The 10691-nt window shown below is 53.2% G+C and overlaps 1 long non-coding RNA gene across 1 annotated transcript; it reads right to left on the bottom strand.

Annotated features, from left to right (window-relative positions):
• Nucleotides 1-2869: 2869 nt before the first annotated feature.
• Nucleotides 2870-5967, bottom strand: LOC122227242. Its single transcript, XR_006205934.1, has 2 exons — nucleotides 5738-5967; nucleotides 2870-4836 (listed from the first exon to the last, which is right to left on the bottom strand). It is a non-coding gene; the product is annotated as an uncharacterized LOC122227242 (long non-coding RNA).
• Nucleotides 5968-10691: the final 4724 nt, after the last annotated feature.

The raw sequence follows: 10691 nt of genomic DNA on the forward strand, positions 1-10691 counted from the left end.
CCAAAACCTCTTAGCAAATGAATCTGTCAGTAAGTCCTGCATAGTTTATTCCTAAATATGGATGCGATCTGCCCCTTTTGAACCCTTCCTCTGCTATTGTGCCACCACGAGCTCTCACCTGGACCATTGCAACAGCACCCACACTGATGTCTCCGCTGCCCCATCTGCCCTACACTCCTTCCCATTGCCACAGGCCAACCTCATAGAGTTCGTGAAAGAGTGAGGGCTTTGGGGTCAGACGTGGGTTTATGTCCCAGTTCTACCACGTATGATCTGTGTGACCTTGAAGGAAGGACTCAACTTCTTGGAGCCTCAGTTTCTCATCTGTGAAATAAATATTCAAGCAATCAACTTGCTTTGGAGCTGAGGTGTCTCTGGGGCCTTCTTTCCTATGGTTAAGATGATGAGACAGAGCTACAGGGTAGACTCCTTGAATTTGATTTCACCAGGAAAACACAAAGTCAGACTAAATACCCGGGGAGAATTGCATTTAGAAATATGTGTGTGCTAATTTTTGTGACCATTGTAATTGTATCTACTAAATGTCAAGCCCTGCTTTGGGTAATTTACATACATTGACATATGAGGTTTAAAACAACCCCGTGAGGATGCTTGGCTGGCTCAGTGTGTAGAGCATGGGACTCTTGATCTTGGGGTTGTAAGTTCGAGCCCCACGTTGGGTGTAGAGATTTCTTAAAAATAAAATCTTTAAAATAAGAATAAATAAAACAACCCCATGAGATATACTCATGCAGGAGACTCAGAGTAGTTAAGTAACTTGTTCAAAGGCACACAGCTGCTAAATAGCAGGGTCAAGTTTTTGAACCTTGGTTCCATTCTTTGACCCTAAAGAAGCTGGTGCCGCCCACACAGAGGTGGTCTCATTCAGCAGAGGGAGCCCTGGACTCGGAGTTGGCCCTGGGTTCGAGTCTAGACTCTGCTGCTCAGAGAAGTTGCCTCAGTCAAGCCACTACATCTCTCAGAATCTCTATTACCTTGGGGCGTCTGGGTGGCTCAATCAGTTAAGCATCCAACTCTTGGTTTTCGTTCAGGTCATGACCTCACAGTTCGTGGGTTCGAGCCCCACATCAGGTTCTGTGCTGGCAGCACGGAGCCTCCTTGGGATTCTCTCTCCCCCCCCCCCCCCCCCGCTCATGCTTGCACTCTCTCTCTCTCAAATAAATAAACTTAAAAAAAAGAATCTCTATTACCTTGTGAGAAAAAAAACATGAAGACAATAGCAGTTACCTCCTTAGGTGGTGTGAAATCAGATGTGATATGGTGTGCTAACGTGTTCCACAAACTGTAAACACGTGAATTATTATTTCCCCCCTCGGTATTTGTGAGCAATATGGTTCAGAGAGGCTGCTTTTGGGGGCCCCCGTCCTGCATCCTAGAGTGCATCAGCGTCACCGCGGTGTCCCCTGCCTTGTGAGCCGGGAATCTCACTTCTGCTCACCCTCCCCTTAGCTGCTATTATTTTCTTGACTCCGTTTCTCTCTTGAGCCATTCATCTCTCGGTCCTTATGTTCCATTGTTCCAGCCTCCTGGAAAACCTGCCTAGAGGCTCTCACTTGTAAGACAACATCTGCCTATCCAACTCCCAATTTGTGTTACTGTATTATTCTCACTCAAGGGAAGACAGCCGTATTCTTAGCCCCCATGTAACAGTAAAGTTTTTGTTTGTTTCTTTTTGCATTTCCAGAGATGTTTCTTATTGGGATGGGGTTGTGAGAGGCTGCCTCTTTTCAGACCCAGGGCTTCCTCTGCTTCCTCATTCGGGTCCCTGGGACGTAGCCCCCAAACCTACCCTGACCCCAAGAGTTGAGCGCATGATGGCCTGTGGCCAGCAGGGGGCAGCAGAGGGCAGCAGAGTATGACCTAGAAGGGGCTGGCAGAAAGGATGCGTGGTTGGTTCTGTCCCTGCTGGGCCAGGGGCTCCAGGGGAGCCAGACCAGGGTCTGGTCACTGGGTCTGCCCTGCTCCGAGTCTCTAGGCCACACCCTCTGGGCTGGCCTGGAATAGACAGCAATGAAATGGGAACTGTCTCCAGAAGGCTGGTGGAAAGAATGCATCTCTAATAGGGTAAAGGAAGGCTGGTTGCAAGTGACAGAGATTCCACCGGAAATAGTTAAGACGGCTTTCATGTTTTATTCTCCTGCAGATTGGCTCCTTCCAGGAACGGGAACCATGGTCACCAGCAACTCCTGCCTCACGTGTTCCCTGATTCATCGTCTTCCTTTGGTTCTGATTGGCCAAACCTCAGGGGGTGACTTAAACTCTGGAGTTGGGTTATGCCCTGCCCATGTGGCCGGGGGGCGGGAGCGTCCTCTGACTGACAGCCAGGGCTGCATGCTGGCCTGGGGGAGGAGGGTTCTCCAGATGAAGGGCTTTCTCTTAGGGGGGCATAGATGGGCACTGAGCAGACACAACAATATGCATCTGCCACGGCCACGGTTGTGTGTGACAGTGTCCCTTTGGTACAAAGGCACCCGCCATTTCTCAGATTCACGAGCTGACCTTCAGGGCCCAGGTTAGCAACCTTCGTCCCCAACCCCCTTTCTGAAATGAAAGGGTAGCATCCCAGGAGGACGACAACCTGTCTCTCCACCTTAAGTCGCCCTCCCCTCTGATCATGTGATGAAGGGGTTACCACAGCTACAGTCTTAGCTGGAGGGCATGAGAGGAGAGGAGGGGCCTGACTACCTCACTGAGGTCTCAATGAAGATCTGAAGATCGGCAATAAGGGATTATTACAAATGCTCTGCTCAAGATGCATTGTAAAGAGTGATTCACTCTGTGCCCGACATTTCCTGCTAGCCCTGAAAGCTAAGCAGGGGCTGCCTGTGCCGCAATAAATGCCACTATGTGAGCATTATTAGTGGTATCTTCTGATCTGCGGGGTCATCTGGTGAAGCATGGGGGGCAGAGGGGTCCGTGCAGGCTGGAGGAGACCAGAGCAGTGTCCTGGAGCCCCCCTGGAGGACGAGGCAACCGAGGATGGGGACGGTGTGCCACACACCTGGGGCAGGCTCCGCCGTGGGTCCCATGGCGGGGTGGGGGCAGGGGGCAGACGGGACTCAGGGGATCTGGCCAGATCATTGGGCAGTTTTCACCCAAATTCCTTAAGTGTGTAGAGTATCTGCCATATTTGTTCCCATTTCACCGTTGAGGAGGTGGAGGCTAAGAGAGAAAATGATTTGTTTCGATTCCCAAAGTCAGTGGTCAAAGCTAGGATGGGGTCCGGGGCTCCTGATGCTCAGACCAGGTCACACTCTCTGTTGCCTGGAGGGTAGAACATAGGCGGCTGGAAGGGGGAAAGAGAAGGCAGCTGCCGGGATGCGTCCCAGACATCTGGGGGCGGAGGCCAGTCCGTCCCGCAGCACCCTGGTGGGATGCACGAGGGGAATTCTGTAAAGTGAGTCATTGGGATTGCTTTAGTGACAACGCTGACTGCCGAATGCTACTGGAGCAAATGGGTGTGCTCCCGTGGATGACTGCATTCCACCTTCCGGCACCTTCTTCAAGTCCAGACCTCTCTCCTGAGCTTCCAGTCCGCATGTGCACAAGGACATTCCCTTGAGGAGCTCTCAGTCCTCTCTGTCTCCTTGGATCTCAAGCTCATCTCTCTTTCTCCATCCCCAAACCGCTCCTCCTCAGGACCCCCCACCTCAGTGAATAGGACCATCTTCCCCAAGTCATTTCAAGTCAGAGCCCCAAGTGTCACCTTCAGTTTCCACTCCCCTCTTCCCCACGTCCAGCCGATCCCTGGTCGCCTGGACTCCTCTTCCCTAGTGCCACTCAGATGCATCCTGGCCCGGGTCCCATCCAAGGGACCCAGACGACGGAGGCTGGTGTGGCTTCTCCAAGCACCTCTGGGGAGGTCTCCTCTTGCCGGGGCTGAGAGTGAGGCATGACAGGAGATGCCCCCATCGAGGGAGGGGCCAGCAGACTTGGCATCCTTTGGGGAGGGGAAGTAGGCATGGAACAGAACTGTTGACAGACTCCAGGCTGCTATATTGGGAAGATCTGACAACACACACAAGGAGAGAGTGAGGGCGTGTTGACGGCTGGTGAGAGGCGCGGGGGCCGGCTGGGGACGTGTCGCCACCACCCACGCAGGAGGAAGTTGGGAACAGATGGCTTGGGACCCATGCCAGCCTCCTGAAGAGTCGTCCGCTCCCTCTCTCCCGGTGCTGGCACCTGCCGAGCAACTGGGGAAGGGACTGCCGCGTTCTGAATGTGCGTCCCGAGATGAGAGTCCAACTGTGCACGGAGAGGCCTCCCTACCATGTGGCCTCAGTTTCCCCAGCCCATCCCAAGCCATCCGACCCTAACATCCTGCACCTTTATGTTCCCCTCCTGTGTTATCTCCTCCCGTCCCCTTACCTCCGAGGCTCCCACCGTCTTATTCCATCCCACATCCCACAAATGACCCACAAGACATTTCTTCCAGTTGCATTTCGTGGTATCTCACCTTGAGTGGATGCGAACAAGAGAAAGAGGTTCGTGTATTATTTTGGGGCTCTGCGCCCCACGCTGGTTTGGGACCCGCTAAGCACTAGCACAGGAGTCGGGCAGATAGAGTCGTGGAGAGGGTGGCTCGGAGGACAGTGGTCTCGCCCCTTCTCCTGACTTACCCTCCAGGCACAGACAGACCTGGACAATCACAGGCCTCTTCTCCAGGGGCAGCCCCGCGGGGTTAGTCCACAGTCTGGATTCCTTCTGCCCGGTCTCCCACTGGACAAATCATTCCCTAGGGCGATGCGAGGGATATCTGTAGTTGAGTATCTCTGGGCACACGGTGGATTGAAGCTCCTGGCGGAGCAGACCTGGCTAGGAGGGGAGAAGCAGAAGTGCCTTGTGAGTGTTAGCGCAGCCCCGCCCCGCCCTCCACCGCAGGTGACAGAGGGGTTGAGGGGACCGCGACTTGCCTCCCACATCACTGACTGGATCTGAGGAGGAAATAAGAAAATGAGAAGTAACCTCCTTGTAAAGTGCCTGATGTGAGCACTCAATCCATCAAGCCCGTGTCGGTGGTTTGGGGGGAGTTGAAATGCCGTCTCTACTTCCTTGAATTATTTGAGCGGCTGCTCTGCAATGCCCCCCCCTCCCCCATCTCCTGGATCCTCATCTGAAATGGGATCCCCATTCCCACTGGAGCTGTTGTTCCTCCCGAGGCAAGGGGGCGGGAGGGGAGACAACGGATTCCGAGAGACTGGCCAGCCTCAGCCCCCCATCTTCTCCTCCCCTCAGTGAAGGGTGGTCATCCGTAAGGGACAGGGCACCTGCTGGGGCCGAGTCCACGCTGGCCCCTACCTTCCTCCCTGGGCTCCCCTCCCCTCCTTGCCTCAGCCCCCTCCTTCATGCTCACATGGCCCTTCCCACTCCTCCTGGGAGGGGGGGGGTCCCACCCTTCCTGGGAAGTTCACACGGACCCTATTCTCTGAGAAACTGCCGAGGGGACCTTGGCAATCAACCTCCTTTGTAACTCCTTTTCCGCTATGCCTCTCAAGTGACAAGGTCATGAATGCAGTCCAGAGACTTGGGACTAAGCTAGCAATTACTGAATTCCTGAGGGGGAGGACCTGAAAAGCACTTGAGTGTGTGTGTGTGTGTGTGTGTGTGTGTGAGTGTGCTCGCGCGTGTGCGTATGAATGTGTGTGAGTATGTGCATGCATGCCCGGGGAGTGGGGCACAATCTGTGAAGAACTCTAAACAGACCAGTTAATCATACCTAGAAGTAACCGGGTGATGAGAGGGGATTCCTGGAACTAGCTGGCCATTCAAGTTTTGGCTCTGACCGTTAGGAACTGTGTGGCCTTGGGCATGTCAGTTCACCTCGTGACTCCACTGTCCCCACTCCCGTGGGCGCCACGGGTAGATGTGACTCCTTGTTGGGGGCAACCAATGACATCAGGGCGGGGCAGGAGCCCTGGAGAGTCAGGTGCTGCATGATGGCCGTTGTCATCACCAAGTGGCAGTTGGGACCCCCATCCCCGCTGACGTTCTAGAAGACAGCTCCACCAAGTGCACAGGACAACCATAGGGCTTCAGGCTGGGGATGTCTGGAGGCTCAGGACTTCCACAAGCAGAGATGAGGGTGGCCTGGAGGACATTTCATGGGAGGGCAGAGGCTCACCTGGAGGTTGGAGGGTTGCGAGGGCAGCATCTAGCGGTAGGGGTTCCTGCGTCTCAGGAGAGGTCACCTGGACGGGAAGATTGGCCAAACCAGTTGCAGCTCAGGCTGGCGAGAATGGAGAGCTCAAATTGGCCAACCCACCCTTTTCACAGATGGGCACGCTGAGACTTGGAGACGGGCAAAGACATAGAGTTGCTGCAAAAGGAACTGGGGCAGCTCAGGTCTGAGCTCCCTGTCTCCACTTCCTCTAGTTCCAGAGGCCTTGAATGTCCAGCTAGAGCACTGGTCCACCTTGCTGCCCCGGGAAATCACTGTTGCCTCTCGAGCTGGGGAGTGTGGCTGAGAGATGATAGCAGACAGACTGGATCAGCTTCCCTTGAGTGTTGGCGCCCCTTGGACACCACTGGGAGCTTCTGACTGACGACGCTGATAGGCTGGAGTCGGCTCAGGATGCTGGGCTGAACCGTCAACTCGCATCTAGATGGGAGGCCCCCGTCCTGACTGCATGTCGGGGTCACCTGGAGAGCGGAACAAAGTGCCCTAGGCTCTCCCAAGCCCGCTCTACAGGTGATTCTTCCCCAGCCAAGCTGCTGGCCATCAGGGCTCCACGGGGCCATCACACAGTCCCCTCCAGAGCCAGGCCTGGGGAATGGGTTTCCTGAGAAGAGCATGCCGAAAGCGTGATTTGTTACAGCTGAATTTCCATGGGAACAGGAAACCCGTGTCAAATGCCCCAGCCGGTCCCTCCCTTACGCACGTTTCCAATCACGTGCCACTGACCTGTCTGAAGCGCCTTACCCTTGGGCTGATTCTAATGAGACAGCACGCCCCGCCGTCCCCATTTGCTGGATCCCTAACTACCGCTGCCTTTGGGATGGTCATTAGCACCTCCACATTAATATCTCCCGTGTCCATCACGGCAGTGATTAGGGTCTGCGACTTGCCCGCCAGCTCCGGCTCCGGGGGTGTGGGGCGTCCCCGGGGCCTGGCTGCCATGCCCGGAGTGGGTGGGGGCAGCAGGGGGACAGGCCAGCTTGTTAAATCTAATTACCTGGCTGCAGACGGTGGGCCTGAGCCCTTCTGAGAGCCGCCCGGCCCACCGCCTAATCCTCTGCCTGCCTTTCGCCATAACGAGCCTGTGCCACCAGCTGCCGCGCGGCTAGATGGGACTGAGTTTAATTGCTACCCCAAATGTCAGCCCTTTCAAACCCACAGTATTTCATCACTTACCTTTAAAGAAGAGGGGAAAAAAAATCAATTTGGACCGTGAGTTTCGGCAGCAAAGCCTGCAGAAAGGGCTGCCCAATTCTTCAGGAGAGCTGTTCTTTTCATTAAAATAGCTATTTTTAAAACTCTCTCCCTCTCTCTCTCTCTTTAACACGAGATGAAAAATCCCAGCTACAAGGAGAAACCCTTTCATGAGGGAATAATAATATAAAAAAAGAGTTTAAAAAAGCCCACTTCTAAAATGGGTCCTTTTTTTTTTTTTTAACCTCTCAAAGGTTAAAAAAAGAAAAGAAAGGGTTTTATTCTCAAAGGGCTTTCACACCTGTGATCTCATCCACTCTCAGAGCAGCTGGGGGGTGTTGGGGGTGGGCAGGTGTCATTGTCCCCATTTTACGGATGAAGGAATGCCCCCAGAGGCTAAGGAGTTGCTGGGGGCGGGGCGGTGGCTGTCACACATCTATTCAAGCACCAGGAAAGAGGATCCCCACTTTCTGTTCCCCAGACTGGCCTCTTCCTCTGGGTCCATCCGGTGCTGTCGCCAGATACACCCACCTCCTAAATTCAAGCTATTTACCTACTAGTCAGAAAGCACAAGTAAGGGGCATAACAAAACAACAACAACAACAACAACAAAAACAACCAACCCCAGAGACCCATTGGAGTTTAACACTCATTTAACTCTCCGTGAGATCACAGCCATCCTTTCTTCCCTAGGGAGAATTTCCCCCCTTTCCTTTCAGAAGAAAGGGATGTAATTCTTTTGGAGATTACATTCCCCGGAAACTGGTTTCTTAAGCTCCCGCCTGAAGAAGTGTTCCAAAGTCTGCAGACTAATTAACCCCATTGTTCAGAATTAATCACCTCAGGAATATTTGGAGTCAACAAGAAATGTATCAATTGGGCTCTTAATAAACCTAATGAGACGACTCAACATAAAGGCATATGAAATAGACTGAAAACATTAGCATAAACCACCGACCTCCCCTGAGCTCTTAGCAGCACAATCTTAACTGACACTCTATTAGCACTGAGAATTGCTATCAATTTGGCAAATCCCCCCACATTGCCTACTGAAGTGATAGACGTTTTTTTTTCAAAAGAGAAAAGTCGGGGGGGGGGGGGGGGGGGGGGGGGGAAGAAGTGACTTGGAGTTCTGGGAGCACGGAGACAGAGGAGACATCGCCTCCAGGTCCCGGCTGGAAACGGAGTGACCTTCCCCTCACTGGTGTCCAGCCAAGGCAGGGGTCTGCACCACCGGTCCCTTCAGGGTTGAGCAGCTGTCACGGACACACAGCTAGAAGCAGCCCCAACCGTCTGCCTGGATGGTTTGCCAGCATGGGCGCTCTGCAGGGTTTGGGGTGGGGAGTCTGGGCACAGGTGGGAGTGGAAGAAGGGGTGAGTCATGAGGAGACTGGAATCTTCCTTGGGCTTTAGCTTCTTCTGGGATGAAACATCTGCTTCCAAACATTGGGGACTGTTTCTCGTCCCACGTTCTCTAGTCCCTATTAATTTCTGATAATTCTGCCCCGAGTTTGGGGTAAATGTCAGAGGGGCTCCAGGTTCTCCTTAGCAATCCCAAATTAACAATGAGCCAGGAAGTCAAATCCCCTGAGGTTTTTGTTTGTTTGTTTGTTTGTTTTCTTTGCTTTAACGGACTTGACACGGTTTGGTGTTTCTGTCCTGGGTGTCTGTGACCACCCTGACATCGATGATCTGCTTCTCACCTTCTTCCTCCTTCTCCTTCTCTCTTTCCTCTGCCTGTAATTCATGAGACACGGTTTTAGGGCTCAGCCCAGCTAGGCAAGGTGGCCCCACATGTTTTGGAGTGGCTCCTGCTTGCTTGGAGCGGCCAGAGGGGAGGAAGTCTTGAAGAACACGATGCTGTCCCAGACAGGGCAGAGGCAGTGGCAATGTCCAGCCCTTGGACAGAGAATTGGAGAAATAAAAGGGAGACAGCTCCTGCTTGATTTGAGACTGACAGGGGAGTCTGGCAGTTCCTGCGTAAGCCCCCAACTTGGCTTGAGCTCTACATTGTGCAGCTATTACGGGAACGGGCCCGGGGCCACACTGCCTGGATTTGAATCCTGGCTCTGCCACACCTTACCGATGTGACTTTGCGTCGGTCTTCTCATCCGCAAAACGGGATAGTAACAGTGCCCCCCTAAAAGGATTGTAATAAAGTTTGCGGGGTGCCTAGACGGCTCAGTCGGTTGAGCACCTGACTCTTGGTTTCCGCTCAGGTCATGCTCTCACAGTCTCGTGAGTTTGAGCTCCGTGTCTGACCCTGCACTGGCAGCTCAGAGCCTGCTTGGGATTCTCTATCTCTCCTTCTCTCTCTTGTACCCTGCCCCCCGCCCTCACCGCCGTCCCCCCCACCCGTGCCGTCTTTCTCCAAAAAATAAATAAATAAACTTAAAAAAAATACAAAGGGGTTGTAATAAAGTTTGAGGAAGTAAGTGCAAAGCCCTTAGACTGGTGCCTGTCACGAAATAAACACTCTACAAATGCTCTGCTCTTGTTAGCGAAAAGGAAACCGAAAGAAAGCGTGGGCGAACATTCACCGACCATTCATTACATGGTGTCATGAAAGCCCAGGGCGGAGAGGATTGTGAAAGGGAAAAGTCAACAGGGTCGAACGCCCCAGATTGATAAGATGCTGCCTGGGGGTCTCCCACTAAGGCCTTGGTGACCACTGGATCCAGACTGACTGAGATCTGATGTCAGACTGATCAAGACCACACACGCCGTCCCTCACATGCATTATCTCGGTTCATCCTCACAGAATCCTCTAAGGCAGGCACCTTATTTACCCTCACTCTATACACAAGGGAGCTGAGATACAGAGGGGTGAAGTACTTGGCCCACGATCACATAAATGTAAGGGACAGAAGTAGGACTAAAACCCAGGCAGTCTGGATCCAGCTTCTGTAACCTCAACCAGTTAGCCATGCACTGGCTGGGACTTCGTGCTTCAACTTGGAGAGAGTAACATCAAAGGGCTCAGTGGTAACTGTTTTTCTCTAGAAACCGTGCCAGAGCTCGAATCTGGGAGCAGAGGACACTGACTGGGTCTTTCTCTGAAGCCCGTTTAGGTCGTTCTAGTGTAAACAGACTCGAGCAAATCGTGCTGTAAAGCGTCGTATCAGTTTCGACGGAGGCTGATAGGCACGGAGGCTTCTTTAGGTCACTGTGATCGGCGTGCAGAAAGATTTTTAGAGTGCTATGGCACTGTCTGCCCAGGGGCACGTGCCCTGCTTTGCCCAGGCTATGTGGACTTCCCCTACGGACACTCTTGCTGGGACGTCCCACGACTTTGCCTCAC

This window comes from Panthera leo, chromosome C1 (genome assembly GCF_018350215.1).
Source record: "Panthera leo isolate Ple1 chromosome C1, P.leo_Ple1_pat1.1, whole genome shotgun sequence".
NCBI lineage: Eukaryota > Metazoa > Chordata > Mammalia > Carnivora > Felidae > Panthera > Panthera leo.